The following is a 19,784-nucleotide window of genomic DNA, read 5'->3' as shown; positions in this document are numbered from 1 at the left end:
TGGTCAGGGACAGTCTAGATAATACTAATGATTCTAAAACTCCTTATTTTGAGTGTGGGGGTGCTTTTAACTTTAGTTGGCCCATCAAGGGGTATAGATAAAGCTCAAGTTAGCATGACTTGCCACCTGCTAACACAACCAATTTGTGCATCTCAAAGTGTTTTGTGATGAGGCAGCTTTTGCTCAAAATAGGGTAACTCGAGAAGAGTTAGGTATAGATAACTTGATTTAACTTGCAATCATACCCTAAGGCAGACTGTGGTGGCTACAGTGTCCCAGTCTGAAGAAACTTTGAGTCATATAATATGAGGAGCATAGCAACACGAGGAGCAATCAGACATCTGTTTAGTCCTCTGGGTTGCAGCATTTTCCAATGAGTTGATTTCAAAAGAAAAACCCACTTGTCTTTCTCCCTGGAGCTAATGACTGCCTTACTGATAAGAATTTACTCATTGGGTGGAATTATTTGCATCATGTCAGGCAGGAGCTCAAACCTCTCAGTGCAGTGAAACTCCAAGAGTCTCACTCACATTAATGGGGCTTTTCTGACTGCCAGGAAACCTTTAAGTTCTGCCATTTCAACCTTTCTCTGTGAGAAGCATCACCCAGAACATGTTTGCTGTAAGAATTGCAGGAGAGACAGAAAGAATGGCTTTCCTCTGTGTATCCAGTTGTGTTGACATCCTTATGCCTTCTTTTCAAGTATTATATTTGGGAACATCTGGGCCCAGTTTTGCCTTCAGATAAATATATGTAACTTTCATTGAAGTAAATGAAAGTTGTGTGTTCTAATCAGAAGTCAGAATTGAGCTCTGAGCGTGTGGCTGCCCAATACTGCAGTTGGTGAAGATATCATTTGTTAGCGTCAGAAGTAGAAGGTAATATCACTAGGAGCCTGTCTATGTGGACACTTAATTTGCAGCAAACCAGAGTGTAAATCTACCTTGTGTTAGCGTGCACTAAGTGCCCATATGGCTCTGCTGCTGCACACAAAAGTTCTGTAGTGCTCTTTGCTCTACTGCGCTTTGAAACGGATGATTAAAGTGCACTAGAGAACTTACAGTGCATGGCAGCAGGGTCCACACAGGCGCTTAGTGCAAGGTAGATTTATGCCCCAATTTGCTGCAAACTAAGCGGTCACCTAGACAAGCCCTAAGTGACAAGCTGAACTATAGAACAGTCATGAAAAAGGGATTTAAAAAAAATACACAAAACCGCCTGTGTACTCATCTCAGGAAGTGATATGGGTAACCTGCAGTTAGTCAACATCAATATATTTGATGCTTTTTATTGTGGGGTCAAAGACAGAAAGGTCTTTGCAAAAATCAATATTTTTTTGTTAATTTTTGCAAGTTTTGAACAAGAAAGACTGTTATACATGCAGTGGAAAAAAGTCCAAATGATATAAAAAAGTACTATGTACAAGTGCAGTCCCATATCACACAGTATACATTTATTCAATTGTATTACAAGTATATTTACAAAAGAGTTTTTACACGTACATAATAGATCAGCATTTCTCAAACTGGAGTCTGTGAGGGTACTCCAGCGGGTCCTTGGGCCCTGCTGATCAACTTCGTCCGCTCCCTCCCAGTGCCTTCTGTAGTTCGGGGAACAGCTGTTGAGCGGCGTGCGGGAGGTGCTGGGAGAGAGAGAGAGGAGTGGGGACAGGGTGTGCTTGGAGGTGGGGTGAGAGTGGGGCCTTGGGGGAAGGAGTGGAGTGGGGGGCGGGGCCTGGGGCTGAGCAAGGGACCTGGGGGTCTGTGAAAATTTTGTAAATCAAAATGGGGGTCCTCTGGTTGCTAAAATTTGAGAACTGCTGTAATAGATCAATGAATAAAGGAAACTGAATATATAGAATCCCAGTCTCTGTTTTATATTGTCACTGCATGATAAATACCCCTAATTGTCAGAGATAAGAAGTAGGGAAGACCACTGAAGAGAGAATAGCAGGCTCCTGCTCACCTTCAAGATTTGTGTGGTATATCATGATGTATTTTGGTAGTTCTTAAAGGCCAACCAAGAATGGGACCCTTTTATTCTAGGTGCTGTGCAGCCACAGAGTAGTACATAGTCCAGGCACTGAAGAGCTTACAATCTAAATAGACAAGACAGGTACAGGATGTGGGAATGGGTATAACACACAAGCACAGTGGACAATGTGATGTTAGCAAATTACATTAGGTCTATGATTTTTTGGCGTAGGGGCTTACTTAGGAGGGGATAAACTAAAGGGGGAGGGGAGGAGACAGCAGGGGTTAAAATTATCATGTCCAGAGTCTGAAGATTCCTATTAGTAAAACAGAGGGAAGCAAAAGCAAGAAATGTTTCTTTTTAGGAAGAACTGGTTATGCAGATATTGTCAAGCCTGCTTTAGACACTCAGCCTCTCAATATATTTACATTATTAGAATTGCTCAATTACTTCGATATATTAATATGGAAATAGATACTGTCAAGGCTGATTCCCCACTCTGGCACTTTGAGTGCAGAAGGTGGGGGCCTGCAAGGATTAAAAAATTAATACTGGCCACTCCAGGCTGATATTAAACTCCCAAGGTCACAGTTTCTCTCTGATCTTGGATGGGTAAATGCTGCCACCACCCAAGTGCAAAAGAACCCCTTGGGACCCAGGAAGGCTCACTTGGGAATTCCTTCCTGTGGGGTACTCAGAAGCCCTTTCACTTGCCCCCCAGGAAGAGCTGAGAAAGAAAACAAACGAAATTAGCTGTTGCCCCCAGCTAATTAAACAACATGCACAAACCTCTTAAGGACACACAAATCCAAGCCTGTTTTTAAAAAAGGAAAATTTATTAAAAACAAAAAGAAAATACATCTGAAAACTCAGGCTATTGCTAGATTTTAAAAGAAACAATTACAAAAATTAAGCATCAAGATAGGTCTCTTGAGGTTCATCTGAAAGGTTACAAGCAAAACAAAAGCACCTGGGGTTAGCACAGAGGAGTCCACAAGCCAATAAGAAATAAAAAAAAAACAACAAAAACACCGTAATCGCTGTGACATTGTAGTCTATATGATTTTATAAAAGTATGCTAATGAGTGAATATAATGTAACTGGAATATGCTTCATGCAAAAGGTCTCTTGTAAGGTATCATTACAAAGCTTATAATCTACTGAGTGTGATCATCCTATTTGTATAAATGTACCACTCTTGTATCTGAAACTAGAAACATGAAATATAACTCTGAGGGCCTATTGTAATTATGCAAAGTGGGGGCCATTAATGGTGGTTTGGAATCTTGATGACTCCAATTAACCAGGACAATTGACTGCAGATGGCTGTTTCACCTATAAGTCTTCCTGTATACATGTGTGCTGGCAAGTGGGCAATGAAGTCTTGCAGTGACATGTGATCATGTCACCTGAACTGGAATCCATCTTTAACCTGGTGTCTTTCCATTGAGAAGGAGGGGGTGAGAACCCAGAGAGGGACAAAGGATTCCCTCCTTATGCAAAAGATATATAAAGGGGTGGAACAAAACAAAGCATGAGGAGCCATCATGAAGAATTCCCTAGCTACCACCTGAGCTAGAACAAGAGCTGTACCAGGGGAAAGAATTCTGCCCAGGCCTGGAAGCAATGGCATAGCCAGGTTCTAAGAGCAGGGGGAGCAAACATTGAAAAGGCGCCCCCCTTGGCTCCTCCTCTGGCCACACCCCCTTGGCTCCTCCTCCATCTGCTCCACGCCCCCCCCGGCTGGCTCCTCTGTCCGCTCCGCGCCCCCCTCCCCATGGCTCCTCCGACTGTGCTGTGGCTATGCTGTGCCCCCCCCTTCAAGCCTGGGGTGCGGCAGCCCCGCCCCCCAGTTCCAGCCCCGTGTGTGTGCAGGGAACAGAGGGGGTTACAGGCTGGTTCGGGGTTACAGGGCCTGGCTCTGCTCAGGGGTTCTGACCCTCATGCCTGGATGGGAACGCAGCTTCTGGCGGGTCCGAGCCCCTTGGGCAGTTTGGGGGAGGCTCTGTGCTCCAGGCTGAGCGCTGGCTGCCCTGAACTCATCCCCCGCTTGCCCGGCTCAGGCCGGGCGGCAAAGAACCAGAGGCTCCCGCCTAGGCTGACATCCCCGCACGCCTCTGTTCTTCCCTGGGGCCCGCCCGCTTCCCCTCATGCACCCTGGAGGCGCGAGAGAGCCGCCTGCTCCATTCGCCTGTCTCCTTCCCCTTCCTCGCTCGCCCCCACCCCCATGGCTCCTCCGGCCGCGCCGCCCCCACCCCCATGGCTCCTCCGGCCGCGCCGCCCGCACCCCTATGGCTCCTCTGGCTGTGCTGCCCTCCCTTGCGTGCAGGAGCCCAGCGCTGGCCCAGCAGGCCAAGCTTCAGAGCAGAGCATGGGCCCTGCCCGCTGGCGCCATGGTAACTCCTAACTAAGGCGCCGCTTTTGGAAAATGTGCTGAGGGGAAGCGACTGCGCCCCCTGCACCACCCTAGCTATGCTACTGCCTGGAAGGTGTCCTGTCTGAGGAAAAAACTTACTGAAGCATCTCTGAGGGTGAGATTATCTCTATTCAGTTTGATTAGACGTAGATTTGCACGTTTTATTTTATTTTGCTTGGTGATTTACTTTGTTCTGTTTATTACTACTTGGAACCACTTAAATTCTACTTTCTGTATTCAATAAAATCAGTTTTTACTTATTAATTAACTCAGGGTATGTATTAATACCTGGGGGAGCAAACAACTGTGCATATCTCTCTATCAGTGTTATAGAGGTTAACAATTTATGAGTTTACCCTGTATAAGCTTTATATAGGGTAAAATGGATTTATTTGGGTTTAGACCCCATTGGGAGTTGGGCATCTGAGTGTTAAAGACAAGAACACTTCTGTTAGCTGCTTTCAGGTAAACCTGCAGCTTTGGGGCAAGTAATTCAGACCCTGGGTCTTTGTTGGAGCAGACGGGAGTGTCTGGCTCAGCAAGACAGAGTGCTGGGGTCCTGAGTTGGCAGGGAAAGCGGGGGCAGAGGTAGTCTTGGCACATCAGGTGGCAGCTCCTAAGGACGGTTCTGTGATGCAACCCATGACAATTGCATCTTCCTAGTCATTCCCTGATTTACTTACATATTTGGGGTTTCAGATAAGTAGTTTGAGGTATGATTTGATGCTTTTTCTTATGTGGTTTTAAAGCTGCTTACAGCATTGTTGCTCTGTGTCTCCGCTCTCCAGAGGACAACAAAAAGCAGACAAAGGGAAGGTTTTTTTTCCCCATTTTAAAAAGTTCTAGCCCTCCCATTGGCTCTTTTGCTCAGGTGCCCACTCCTTTCCTTTTACCTGTGGGCTTGTTAACCCTTTACAGGTAAAGGAAGTAGAGAACAGCTACTAAGAGGAATTGTTTAGCTAACTGGCTGGCTGGGTGCCCATAAAAAGGAGCTATACCCCCCCTTCATTTATCACAGATACTAATGAGAATTTCATAATAGTTTCAGAGAAGTGAGGAAATGCAAAGCATAGCATCATTTCTGTGGCCTCAGTAGGGAAACATTTGGTTTCCATCATAAAACACTGAAACAATAGCTGTTCCACTGCTGAAACACTGAGTTTAAAATGTGTGTGTAAAAGAATATAAACTAAGAAGCAGGTATAGAGAAAATAATAATAATTAGCACTTAGTGCTTATCAACCAATTCTCATAGACCTCAGAGATATAGGAAATAGTATTCCTATATTACAGATAGGAAAACTGAAGCAGGGGTTAAGTGGAAAATGTGACAACTATTTGACATGCTCAAGAGCTCAGAAAGGCCTACATCAGAGTTAGAACTGTAAAGAAGAACTGTAAAACTACTCAGATCACTAGAATATACCTCTCTGAAAGTGTTCCTTACCTATTTATCAGCTGCATGCATTGACCGGGATATGTTTATGATATATTACTTCATATGTTAGGGATTCAGAATGGTAAAACACAATGCAAGACTGAAAATGAATATCCTTTTTCACCAGTTTCAGTAGCACGTCTTTTTATGAAATAACAGCATGAGCAGAGCCCTTCTGCTTTGATAAAGGTGAATGTCCAGTATTACTGAATTCCAACAAAATATTCAACAAGTTACACTTGGAACTCTTAAAAAAAAAAAAAAGTAAATCAGAAATTCTTTTATTTTTGTAATATCTGAATACAATCACATGTGAGAGAAGAATAATTGTGTATGTTTATAATATATATAAACACTTCACCGGCATAATTGACTTCCACTACACTCCTGTGAGGTTGATTATGAGGTGGACGCAGAGGTTAAGTGACTTGCCCAATGACACAGAGCAGGTCTTAGGTAAGAGTTAAGATTAAAATTCAAGAGTTCTTGTGTCTTGGTTCCTATCAGCTAGACTGCATATCTTCTCTCTATTCCAGTCAAATCTCTGTCTTTCTTGTGTTAAGGAGTAAGCAGTAATTAAGGGAGCTATTTCTCATGGTCTAAGAACGTTGGTCAGTATGCATATATGTCTGTTAATAGTTTATCGGGACTTGTAGATATGAAAACAATAATTCTAATAATGAAAGATACACTATGTTCTTTGTTTAGAGTAACACATGGAGGACATTAGAAGACTCTCCTTTCAGTTAAACTGGTAAAAGATCACTGGGATGGTTTTAAAGGTAATGTTTTATATTTTTGTGTGCAACTAGAAATTTCAGTAAATTTCAATTAATTTCATATTGAAATTGAATTATTTTTCTCCCAGTCATTTAAACACACAGAAATACAATGGTAAACAAGCGTATGTACTGCAGGAAACTATCTGCGTGAGTGATGGACTTATTTAGCTCTAATTTATGGGACATTGTTATATACTTGTTCATTACAACCTAAGAATTGGGAAAACATTCTGAATTTGGAAAAAGTAGAACAGACAACTTTTTCTGTGCCAACTATTTTTGAAATAGCTTTTACTTCCAACTTTAAATATTGCGGCCTATTTCATTTTAGATGTAATATAAACACTTTTATTTATTTTGTGCTTATCTGAATTGAAAAGATCCATGTTTTTAAGATATGCATGTTATTTTAGCAGATTTATTACAAATAAGTATATTGGCTAAAATTATTGTTCAAGGTGTACTAAGAACATCAGTTCAAAGCCAGGAGCCCAGTAGACTTCGTTGACAGAATATTACTCAAGAGCTTATATAATTCTACTATCTGAAATTACACAGAAATGACCACTGGGTATCCTTGTTTGCTCTTCCTTAAACTGTGATTAACTCACGCAGAAGGAAAAATCCCTAATAATTTTACAGAGTTAAAACTAGAACTGGTCAGAAAAAATTAGAAATATTTTTTTCTTCAGAATTTGTTTATTCGTTGAAATCAACACATTCTGCAGGACTGTCAGTTTTGACAGAATTCCTCTAGAAGCTTGGAGGGTTTCCATCAGTTTTCTGCCAGTTCACCACTTGATTCCTCTTCTGCCCACCTGCTAGGCTTCTCAGCAGCCCACTTTGTGGGCTGCCCCCAGCTCCTAGGCTTGTGGCTTCTGAACAGCCTTGGTTCCCAGGACTTCTAGGCTTCCTGGCTGCAGGAGCTACGTTGGAGTTGGAACACCCAACCAGGCAGACTGCCCTGGAGTCAGCCCTCTAAGGGCTTCCATGGTCCCTGGTTTTTGGCAACCTGTCAGGCAGACTCCCCCAGAACCCAGGCTCCCAGTAGAACTGATTATAGAATGGATAATTCCAATTTGCAGAAAATTTTCAAAATTTTGAATTGGATTGAAACCACTTTTTGGAATCTCAAAATTCTCCTCTGTTGGCAGTTCACATCGGCTGCTTAGAAGTGGGCCTGGTCTTTATTTGGATGGGAGACCTCCAAAGAAGATCCAACTCCTGCAGAAGATAATATTGATGATCTGTTAAGGGATGTTCTTTCTCCAAATCAATTCTAATTGCAGTGCAAACAAGACATAAAACTTGTCTTTGCCAAATGTGGCCATTAAAGATCACACAATTCTTTATACAAGTGATGGGGATATTATCCCCTTAGCCTTTGTATCCTGTTCGAACTCCAGTCTTAGTAATTACATTCTACCTACCTAAATTTCAGCTGCAGTTTCAATCAGTTAAAGTACTTTCCTTTATTTCCTATCTTAACCTGTTATGTACAGTTCACTTAGGCATTTAATGCTTGTGGTAAGTGAAATGATACCTGTATGTGTTTGTAAAGCACTTTTGCAATATGCAAAATTCTAATTGAGGTCAGTGGAAGTTCTGTGTTTGGAGCAAATGTGTGAAATAAATGCAGAATATGCCATTGAGATCTGCATTGTAGATAATAAATTTGCATTGTATATAGAAGGTAACTGTTTTGTGTATAACTTAGACATTTTGAGGTCCTTGGGATGAAAAGTCCAGTCTAAACTTCAGTTGTAGCGGTCTTTATTTTTAAAAGAAGCAAGGACGCTTGAAGGCAAAAAAATTTTTTAGGATTTTGGGGGGAGAGGTTGAGTGTATAAAACAAATAGCATCTTAGGCATGTAGAACAGTCACAGAAAATGTCACCCAGTAAGTATCTAAGCTAAATACATTGGTTATGTCAGACAAAATCAAATAAATCTATTATTGAAACCCTAGATATGTACATTTTTAGCTAAAAATATTGATTGCTGCCTCTGGATGTTTATATTATAAAATCAGATCAATGGGCAGTTTTTTACTTGAGGATTATAATCTGTCTAAAGATGGAGTTTCTCTATTGAGCGATGGGGAAAAAAAAATCTTGTTTACTGTATTTAACTGAATGTTGCAGCTGGTTCCCGTATGAGCCACTAAGCCTTATAAGCTCCAAGAATTCATTTTCTCTCATCAGTAACGTTCAGTGTATTAGAAGATCATTCCACTCAGTGTTCTTGTCACTTAGTATTCTGATCGTGTGTTTATTCCATACGATTTTTTCCCCCAATCTCTCCTTCTTCCCCCACTCTTGTAATTGTCCTGAATTTTTAATTATTTTTTTTTGGGTTACTCTGGGTTATTGAATATCAACTAATTCTACATCATATGGTATTTTGCAGACTGAATTGGTGTTCAAATACTGCTCTTTCCAGTGTAATAACTCCAGAGAAGTGAACATTTGAAAGAATAATCAGATTTTTTTCATACTTATTAATACTTCTTGATACAGCCATTAATATAGGTACTAATATATATGATAGCAAATGTTATTGGATTATATAAAGACATAGCTGTCATTTTTTTGCAGCTTCATGTGCTGACATTACATGCCAATTATTGAATGAACTAATTTTAATATTTACAAATAATTTGCATACATGTAATCTTAAACAATTTTTAGAGTTCATGCTTATGAAAAGTATCAGCCTCAATTCAGCCTTGAGTGTGTAGGCATTAAGATTCAATTACATAGTATTTTCTCCCATATGGAGCATCAACAGGGATTAAACCCAGGGTTTTCAGCTCAATAATATAAACTTTTTCCACTTGAGCTGTAGGAGTAGTTGATGAAACAAGTTATTATCAGGGTAGACTGATTTTTAAATCAAAACAATTTAAATCACTGATTTTAATTGTGATTTAAATCAACAAGCAGGAAACATTGATTTAATTCATCAGTTTTAATTGTGTTTTTTCAATAGTACTTTTTATTTATTTTCCGAAAGAAAGATTAATTCTCATCCGTGTCCAGTAAAGCAGTGGTTTTCAAACTTTTTTTTCTGGGCACCCAGTTGAAGAAAATTGTTGATGCCTGTGACCCAACAGAGCTGGGGGTGAGGGGTTTGGGAAGGGCTCAGGGCTGGGGTAGAGGATTGGGGTGCCGGGGTGAGGGCTGCGAGGTGGGGCCAGGAATGAGGGGTTCAGGGTGTGGGAGGGGGCTCTGGGCTGGGGTAGGGGGTTGGGGTGCAGGAGGGTGTCAGGGCTCTGGTCTGGGGGTGCAGGTTCTGGGGGAGGGGCAAGGATAAGGGGTTGGAGGTGCAGGAGGGGCTCTGGGTTTGGGGAGGGGCTCAAGGTAGTGTTGAAACAGGTAGGTACTAGCTTGCCTTAGCTGGGCAGCACCGCCAATGGGAATTTTAATGTCCCAGTCGGCGGTGCTGACCAGAGTGACCCAGTACTTGGTTGCCTGACATGCTGCGACCCAGTACTTGGTTGCGACCGAAGTTTGAAAAACGCAGCAGTAAAGCATGTTGATCTGCAACTAAATATAGACTTTCCACTAATTTTGCTGCTTCCTTTTACTCACAAGGAGGTATACTATAGCTATACATGTTTGTTTAAGCAATTATGTAGCATAACTTACATTTTTTCAGATTCTTAATTTTTACATATTTTATGTTAGAAAATGGTGACCGACTCATTTCTTATTTACCTGATGATTATTAATATTTTACTTGCAATTTGCATCAAGTTCTATTTGGATGGATATTCAAATACAACACAATTTTAATTGTTTTATTAAGTAAAACTACATTAAATGTACTGGATACATAAGAAAAAAATTAGCAAACGTGTCTTACTGATCTTACTAATTGATTAAAGAAGAAAGTGTTATCTGTAGTTAGCAAACTGAATGATTGTTTCTGAGTCAACATATCCTTCCAGATTCTAGAATTATTAGATCTTATTCTCTCACACCTAGTTGTTCCTAGAGTGGAAGAGGAAAACAAACTTTCCTGCTTTTTCAGCTCTCAGTTGGTTTCTTAATTTTGAATGAACTAGTCATTGAACTGAACTAGTTAAATAAACTGAAATGAAGAAAATATTCTCTCTGCACTTGGAGAAGAGGCTTCTGCTGTCAAAAGCTGGTTTAGCAAGTCAACAAACTCTGCTCCAGGTGCTTAGCCAGTGGACTTCTACCAATTCAGTAGTATGATTCTCTTTAAAACTTGGCAACAAACATGTTTAATATTTTTTTTTTGTATTTAATTTAAATGATTTTAATAGATTATAATAAGTTTAGGCCTTAACATAGGTTGCCAATTTCAAAATTAGGGCTTGGCTACACTCGAAACTCCAAAGTTTGAAGTGCGAGTGTGATCACGGCGCCAGAGCTGAGAGAGAGCTCTCCCAGCGCTGCAGGTACTCCATCTCCCCGAGGGGATTAGCTTACAGCGCTGGGAGCCGCGCTCCCAGCGCTGGGGCACTGTTTACACTGGCGCATTACAGCGCTGTAACTTGCTGCGCTCAGGGGGGTGTTTTTTCACACCCCTGAGCGAGAAAGTTGCAGTACTATAAAGCACCAGTGTAGCCAAGGCCTTAATTTACAGTAGGTTAATTTAATAAATATTGGGTATCTGATTTAAATAATAAAAATCAAATTTTTATTATTGTTTTTAAATCATCAATTTTTTTTATCCACCCTAGTTATTATCCTTGATAGGGACTGACCCATAGGAGGGACACAACACATTTGGCCAGTACACTGTGTAATTATACCTGAGATAGCACTGAAATATTGGGGATCAGGATTCCCAGATTCTATTCCTGACTCTGGGAGCAGTGTGTGGTCTGTTGGTTAGAGGCAAAATAGCTAAGGACATAATTTTGCATATTCGTTCTGAAAGGTAATGTAGCTAAGTGGCAGAGCAGTGATCTGTCGTATTAGAGACCTCAGATTTGTTCCTAACTGTTCCTGAAGTAATCTTGCAAAACTTTTCTCAGTCATGTGTAAAAATGGGTGAATGATAATTGCTTTCCCTAAGATGGCAGTGTCACAGAGTCATCAGAGAGGCCAACCATTAAATAGACCATTGAGTCCAAGGATTGAATTAGACCTCTCATCCCAGAAATGGTTCAGCCAGGGTAGGACAACAACATAGCAGTCCTGGGAAAATTTGCGCTTCTACTAACCAGGCTGTAGCTGTTTTCTGTATTAAAAAAAATCTATAATTTTGAAACAGTAATACAGTACACCACAAATTAATTTAAAAAATATAATTTTAGTTGTAAAAAAGTAAAATAAAAGACTTGCTTCCATTTTGTAATTCAGAGTACACCATGCTCTGGTAAAACAGTATGATATGTGTAATGCTTGATTAAAGGCCTCATTTAGATCTGTGAAAATCCACTGATTTCCATAAATTTGCATGGATGTAACTGAGAACAGAATTTACTCTAAAAGATTTATGGTAGCTCTATTTAGATGCTCATATGTTGTTGTTCCCCCCCCCCGCCCCCTCCTTCCGCTGTCCCCAAAGGAATCTGAGCATTTATTTACATGCATTTCTATAGGTACTGGAGTTATTCAAAAATGGCACATGTTGTTTCTTTATTTTTCTGGATCATACCTGAGACCTTAATCCTGCAAACACTAATCACTTCCAATCGATTAACAGCTCTGTCCCTTTCTCAAATTCATTGGGGTTAATTACATGGTTAAAGTTGCCTATGTGCTTAAGTGTTTGCAGATTGGGGCTTAAGTGCATCTTTGTTGGAAATCACTGTAATTGATCTGTTCTGCTTGGAGATAGTTAGTGGTACAGTTTTGATGGTATGTCAGGTAGCAGTTTGGATTTGATTTAAATCACAAGTCAGGAAGACTCAATTTAATCATGGATGTCTATATAAAAGTGCATTCTTGTTTGTTCTTATAATCTTAATACATACTCTTCACAACTCAGAGATAGATGTAGGTTTCATTTTTAGAAGGTACACACTATACATTTTTAAAGTGATTTATTTTGAAAACTTTTCAAATTAGTTTTGCTGCTGTATCAGAAAATGAATGATTGTTTGGTTATTTAATTTACCAAAGGTAATTGAAGCAGATATTTATGAAGTCATTAGGAGGTGAACTATCTCCAGTTCAACAGTTTAATCATTAATATTTGGAGAATTTTCTTGCATCCTGCATTAGGAAAAGAACATCACCAGACAGACATTTAAATTTGTATTCAACTAAAACAACAACGTTATGTATTCTGGATTTTTCTTCAATACCAAACATATAATATTTTAACAAAACAAGCATTTGAATTAGTTAAACACTCAAGTTTTTAAAAATCAGGCTTGTTTTTGTTAAAATTGGTTTTAACTAAAATAGTTAAATAAAATATTAAAAAAACCAAAACCCTAAATCGACTATGTCAGCCAGGTCAACATGAGAAACTTAAAATATTGGCTTCTGCAGCTAACTCGGTCGTCTTCACCTTCATTTTCCTGTTTGTTCATAATCTGGAAAAGAAAAACAAGCTTTCCTGCTTTTTCAGGTCCCAAATGACTTCTCAATTTGTAATGAATTAGTCCAAAGGAAGAAAATATTCTTTCTACACCAGCAGAAGAAGCAACTGCTGTTAAAAGTTAGATTATCACTTCAACAGTCTCTGAGTCCAAATGCTTAAGTGACTTCCCCCAGTTCACTGGTGTGACTTTCTTTAAAACATCATCAGCAAACATATATTTCTTTAATGGTTCACCCTTAGCTCTGAAGTTTATTATAGTTGGCATTATGGAGGGATGGTTGCTGGATGTCCATGTCATAGCCAACTCCTCTTCTTTAGCAGTTAAGGTTGGACCCTGGTACCAAGTATTGAAAATATTTGCAAGAAAATGAGCTGAAGATAGTGCTTGTCCTATTCGTATTTTTAATGCTTGTAATTGAACTCTGTAATTGCATATTTCTCTTTTTAAGATCTCACTCAGTGCCTTCCTAATTTCAACAGCATCAGCAATAAAACAGCTATTTCCCTGCATTTTGTTCAAGGCTACAGAAATAGGCTTCAGGGTACTCAGCATGTGTACAACATTTCTCTTAAGCCCAATGTTGAGAACTTTGGCTGTGACCGTGACATCTATTTTTTTCACGATTTTGTTCACAAACTGTCATCAGATTCAGCCAGTTCTTGATATAGTGCTCAAAACAGTCCACTACTGAGTTCCATCACACATCTTGTGGAAGAGTTAGCTTGATTCCTCCTATTACTTTCAGAGCAGCTGCTGCAAAGTGGTCGTTACGGAAGTATTTTGCAATTTCAACAACATTCGCCTTTATTTCTGAAACACTGAAGTCTTTGGTAGGAGGTGCATCAAATGAGCACTGCAACCGTATGTTATTAGCTTGGGACTCTCGTCAATCTCTTCTAAATAATTTCTTCTCATCTTGGATACGTTTGCTGCATTGTCTGTGACCAAACTGCATTCTAGGCTTTGAATTTTTTTTCACAGTCTGTTATAGCTTTTACTGCTACTTCTTGTAAGTATTCTGCTGTGTGTGCATTTCCTGATGTAATCAATTGTTTCTGTAAGGAAGATATTCCCTTCTTCTGTTGTCACACAAGCACATACAACAGGATCATTGTGGACATTGCTTCATCTATCAAAACTCAGGTTAGCAATTTTACCCTCTAGACCTTTTGCACACTGCTCGATTTCTCTTTCATACACTTTATCCAGCAATTTGCCTGCAACATCTGCTGTGTTGGGTGGACTGTATCCCGGTCTTAATGACTGAACTATGTTAATGAAGAGTGGGTTCTCAATCATACGGAAAGGAGAGTTTGTTGCATAAACAAACTGGGCAATTTTTTCATCAATTACCTCTTTTTGTAATCTGCTGGTTCTTATCAAAAACTTATCTATGGTTGTTTCTGGATGATGGAGATTTTTTTTTCCTTTTTGCTACAGATGATATACTGTGGCTATGTGACATACATGATGTGACTGAAACACTATAATTGGCAGATAACTCTGAAACTATAGAAAATGATGGTGCTCTTGAAGGTGGATCATCTTCAGAATCCTGTATGTTGAGGGTGGATTCTCCTAAACAAAATAAGTCAATGCAGTTGTTTAATTATTATTACCATACTGTTCATTTAGTATTACTCATTGCATTCATTGACACTCAGTACTACTTTAAAGGTGAAATTGTAAAAGGAAAATCTGCCTATTTCAGCTCTTTATTTTTTATCAGAATGCATCTAAAATGATAGTACCATAGAGTAACAACTATATTTTTTGTTCAAACATGAGAATTCAAGAATAGTCCGGAAGGAAGACAGGCAGTCCTTAAGAAAGAAGTATGAAATAAAAAAGTTTGCCAACCTGAAGATCCTGCATGTTCAGACATGTTCCTTTCATCATCTTCAACGCAGCTTCCTCCTGAGAAGGAACACGTCTCATGATGTTGTTGTTTCATTTTTGTAACCAGGCCTTGCATTTCTTTGTTGCACTATTTGCATTTTGCGTGCATGGCTGTCTTATCCACAGGTAAAGGAACTTTTATTAAATATTCCCAAACTGGGTTTCTTTTATGGCCTGCTGCCATTATAGGTTTTCCCTTCTAGTGAGAGAATGCTATGGTAGATCTCAAATCAATGAAGGCTACACTCAGAAAGACCTCAAGAATTCTGGAATATGCTGCTCAAAGAGTTTCACTTTTGTTTCTACTGCCTGTCCCTCCCTTCTCATGTTTATCTCCAGACTTCTTCCCCTTGTTCAGATCTAGTCCACCACCAACAATCTTCTATTCATTGAACTTTTTGAAACTTTTTACTTTTGAGAGAGGTAAGGGATTTACTCTGTGTACACAAATTTGCAGAGGGACAATAGGTTGAGGTCTATTATTTCTCACCTCTATTTATTTATTTATTTTATTTTATTTAAAACATTTTTGCTGTTAACAAGCATGTTATCTCTGGAGAGACAAATCCACAGTTTGAGAACTGCAAAACTAAGCATCTCTGATAGTGCTCAGTCTAGAATAGGGGTGGGCAAACTTTTTGGCCCGAGAGCCACATCGCGGCTGCGCAACTGTATGGAGGGCCAGGTAGGGAAGGCTGTGCCTCCCCAAACAGCCTGGCCCCCACCCCTATCCAGTCCCTCCCACTTCCTGCCCCCTGACTCCCCCCTCAGAACCTCCAACCCCCCTGCTCCTTGTCCCCTGACCACCCCCTCCTGGGACCCCCGCCCCCATCCAACCCCCTACTCCCTGCCCCCTGACAGCCCCCCGGGACTCCCACCCCCCATCCAACCGCTCTCTGCTTGTCATCCCCTGACCACCCCCTCCCAGGACCCCCGGGACCCTAACTGTCCCCTGGGATCCCACCCACTTATACAACCTCCCCACTGCTCCCCGTCCCCTGATTGCCCTCCCAACTCCTATCCACATCCCCGCCCCCCTGACATACCCCCCAGGACTCCCACTCTCAACCCTCCCTGTTACCCATTCCCTGACCGCCCCCCCAGAACCTCTGCCCCATCCAACCTCCCCCTCCTCCGTGACTTCCCCCCACTCCCTCACCAACCCCCCCCCCCCTTACCAGCAGCAGAAGCTCACAGCTGCCGCACCCGGCCAGTGCCAGTGCGCTCCTCACGCTGCCCAGCAGGAGCGGCAGGCCAAAGCACGGCTGGCATGGCTGCGGGAGAAGGGGGACAGCGGGGGAGGGGCCAGGGACTAGGCTCCCCTGCCGGGAGCTCAGGGGCCGGGCAGGACGGTCCCGTGGGCTGGATGTGATCCACAGGCCTTAGTTTGCCCATGTCTGGTCTAGAAGATATCGAGTCCCATTGGGTAGATGGAAAGATTAACCTAAATAATCTATACAGAAGCCCGTGGAACCTCATAAAATTGGGTCCCTAATCCATGAACTACTGGAACTCATTTACAAAACTTTTCTTAGACATTACATGAATATATTGTCTCATACTATAGAATTAGAATTTATAATCCGTATTCTATGATGAGATATCTTTGAGCTATAATGCATCTTAATTAAAACTATCTTTAGATAGGTTTTTCCTCAAAAAGCATTTTATCAAAAAAATCCAAATTAAATTAAAAAATCCAATTTTTTTTTCCAAAAAAATCATTGATTTTTATCCACCCTGTTTATAATTATATGGTAAAAATGAGAAAGTAAGCATTTTTTCAGTAATAGTGGGCTGTGACACTTGTATTTTTATGTCTGATTTTGTAAGCAAGTAGTTTTTAAGTGAGATGAAACCTGAGGGTACGCAAGCCAAATCTGACTCCTGAAAGAGGCACAGTAGTCTGGAAAGGTTGAGAACCATTGTACTAGGTTATTAATAGATTTCATTACTTTATTGGAAACAGTTTATGTAAAGATGGGTTTCCATTTTGTCACTGATGCACTTTGAGACTTTTTTTATAAACTGTGATTTATTATGAGCAAAGAAAATTGAAATGTATGTATTTTATCCACACAGTACTGTAGCAAGTTAAACCAATAAATAAAAGTTGGTGTATCTTCATAAAAGTTGCTTTTGTTCTACTGATAGCCTCTAGGAATCAGGGATTTTCAAACATTAGGATTATTTCTTGATATTATGCTTGGAACTGTACAGAACATTGCAGAAGACAGTGTCTTAGAGGCAAATGTAAGATAGCAGATCACATTTTTTTTGTATAGGGTTTTTATAGGCTGCCCAGGGTCGAAGAGTAGATATCTGGAGCTCAGGCCACTGGGTTCTGTAATCCTCAAGTGACCAAGAGCATTCCCTCTGGAGTGGGCAGCTAGAGAGGGACTCAGTTCTCTTGTGCTCTATGAAGATGATAGTGATCTATCATGGCTTTTGTGGTCATAAGAATGGCCGTACTGGGTCAGACCAAAGGTCCAGCTAGCCCAGTATGCTGTCTTCCGACAGTGGCCAATGCTAGATGCTTCAGAGGGAATGAATAGAACAGGTAACATCAAGTGGTCCATCCCTTGTCACCATCCCTGCCCATTCTGAGGCTTTTCAGAAACTGCTTGAAGAAGAAGAGATCATTTAAAGGGTTTGTCTGCACTAGAAAGGGTTTGGCAGTATAGTTATACCAGCAAATCCTCTAAATGGGGAGACAGCTTATACCAGCAAAAGATATATTTTGTTGGTGTAACTTATACCAGTTCCCCCAAACAAAATAAGCTATGTTAGCAAAACGACATTTTTTTGACAGTATCACCGCCACTACACTAGGGCTTTTGCTGGGATAACTGTGTCAGATAGGGGTGTGATTTTTGTCAAACACCCAACTTTCATAGCTATGCCAGTAAAACTTTTAATTGTGGACCAGGTCAAAGATGTCAGCGGTCTGCAATTCAGGAAGTTGACAAGCAGCTTTTTTCATTAACGGAGAGACATATAATCAACCCATTGTGAAAACAAAATTAAGTGCATTTGTTTCAATACCATTTGCTTCACTGCCTTAGAGCAGTGGTTCTCTACCAGGGGTCTGGGCCCCCCTGGGGGACCACGAGCAGGCTTCAAGGGGTCCGCCAAGCAGGGCCAGTGTTAGACTCACTGGGGCCCAGAGCAGAAAGCCAAAGCCCCACTGCATGAGTCTGAAGCCCGGAGCTCCATCATCTGGGGTTGAAGTTGCAGCCTGAGCAGTGTAGCTTCATGGGGCCCTCCTGTGATGTGGGGCCCCAGGCAATTGTCCTGTTTGCTAACCCCTAATGCCCACCCTGGCTTTTGTATGCAGAAAAAACAGTTGTGGCATACATGGGCCATAGAGTTTTTATAGCATGTTGAGGAGGATTTCAGAAAGAAAAAGTTTGAGAACCCCTGCCTTAGAGCACACAGTTTAAAGGTAAAAGAAGAGGGAGAAGAAGTGGGGCAAGCTACATCTAATATATAAAAAGGCACCTTTGGTGCAGTCATCTATGTTTGATAGTTACTCAGTCACCTGTTTTCTGTTAAAGCTTAACTAGTTTGCCGAACTAATATCTATCCATACTACTGAAAGCTAAAAGATCATGTATCTTCTATTCTGAAGGACACCAAACCTCCCTTCCTCAAAACTGAGGTTTTGGAAAATTGTGTGTCTCGTCATAATGTGCACTTGATGTGTGTGAGAAAAGAGTACCTTGATACTTTTTTCTTGAAGACCTGATACCAAAGCACAGTCAAAGCCTTGAATATTTCATCCTTTTTGTGTGTTTCATTTGTTTTACCTGACTTTTTACCTTTATCTCTCATTCTCTGAAAGGTCACTGTTCTAAAGGACTTTTAACTTCTGTTATTTGTAATGGTCGCTGAATGCTCATGTCTCTTTAATTGTGTGTGCTGTATGTATTGCAAAACAAAAATCAATAATGTTTGTTTCTTTTCAAAAGGAAAAATCCTGCAAGGGATGCTACAAAAATCAGCAAAGGCATTATTCAGCTACGGCAAAGTAACTTCTCCTTTTATTCTAATTTTTAAAGACAAAAGGAAGGCATCTCAGTTGTCTGAATAGAAAGAATATTCAGATGTTTGAATATTCAAAACTTGCCTCCTTATTACTATACTATTGTATAAAATTAATGTCTATTATAGTTAACTTTAACTGAAAATATCCAAATGTAAGCTATTTTCAGGGAATAACTAGTCAAAATCAATTAGCCCATTGTAGGCAAAAACAAAATGCAGAGCAGAAATTGAGAAACTCCTGGTCCTGATCCTGCCGACACTTACATGCTTAACTTCAAGCACCTGAGTAGTCTCATTGAACTACTTCCCATTCAGTAAGCTATTGTAATGGTAAAATCACTGTATGAAGGAGTTATGAAGAAGAAATAAAGGAGTATCTCACAGCTTTAAACTCTAGGCTCCGTTTTCTGAACTGACTGTTGTTTTAGAACAGGGGTGGGCGAACTTTGGTCCACGGGCCGCATCCGGCCCATCAGACCTTGTAATCCAGACCTCAAGCTCCTGCCGGGGAGCAGGGTCAGGGGCTTCCCCTGCTATTCATGTGCTATGGCTTCGGGCAGCTTCCGGAAGCAGCACTATGTTCCTCCCTCCGGCTCCTATGCATAGGGGCAGCCAGGGGGCTCTGCTCGCTGCCCTCACTCCAAGCATCGCCCCCGCAGCTCCCACTAGCCAGGAACCGCAGCCGATGGGAGCTGCA

The 19,784-nt window shown here is 40.9% G+C and overlaps 1 long non-coding RNA gene across 1 annotated transcript in view; it reads left to right on the top strand.

Annotated features, from left to right (window-relative positions):
* The window catches only part of LOC123374972, a 42,861-nt gene that overhangs the window by 3,961 nt on the left and 19,116 nt on the right, over nt 1-19,784 (top strand). Inside the window, exon 2 of the long non-coding RNA XR_006581272.1 lies at nt 6,537-6,610. This is a non-coding gene — a long non-coding RNA (uncharacterized LOC123374972). The remainder of the gene's footprint in view (nt 1-6,536; nt 6,611-19,784) is intronic.

The sequence above is a fragment of the Mauremys mutica genome, chromosome 7, assembly GCF_020497125.1.
Source record: "Mauremys mutica isolate MM-2020 ecotype Southern chromosome 7, ASM2049712v1, whole genome shotgun sequence".
Classification (NCBI taxonomy): domain Eukaryota; kingdom Metazoa; phylum Chordata; order Testudines; family Geoemydidae; genus Mauremys; species Mauremys mutica.
The sequence above is the reverse complement of the archived record's forward strand: the minus strand, read 5'-3'. Positions and strand labels throughout refer to the sequence as shown.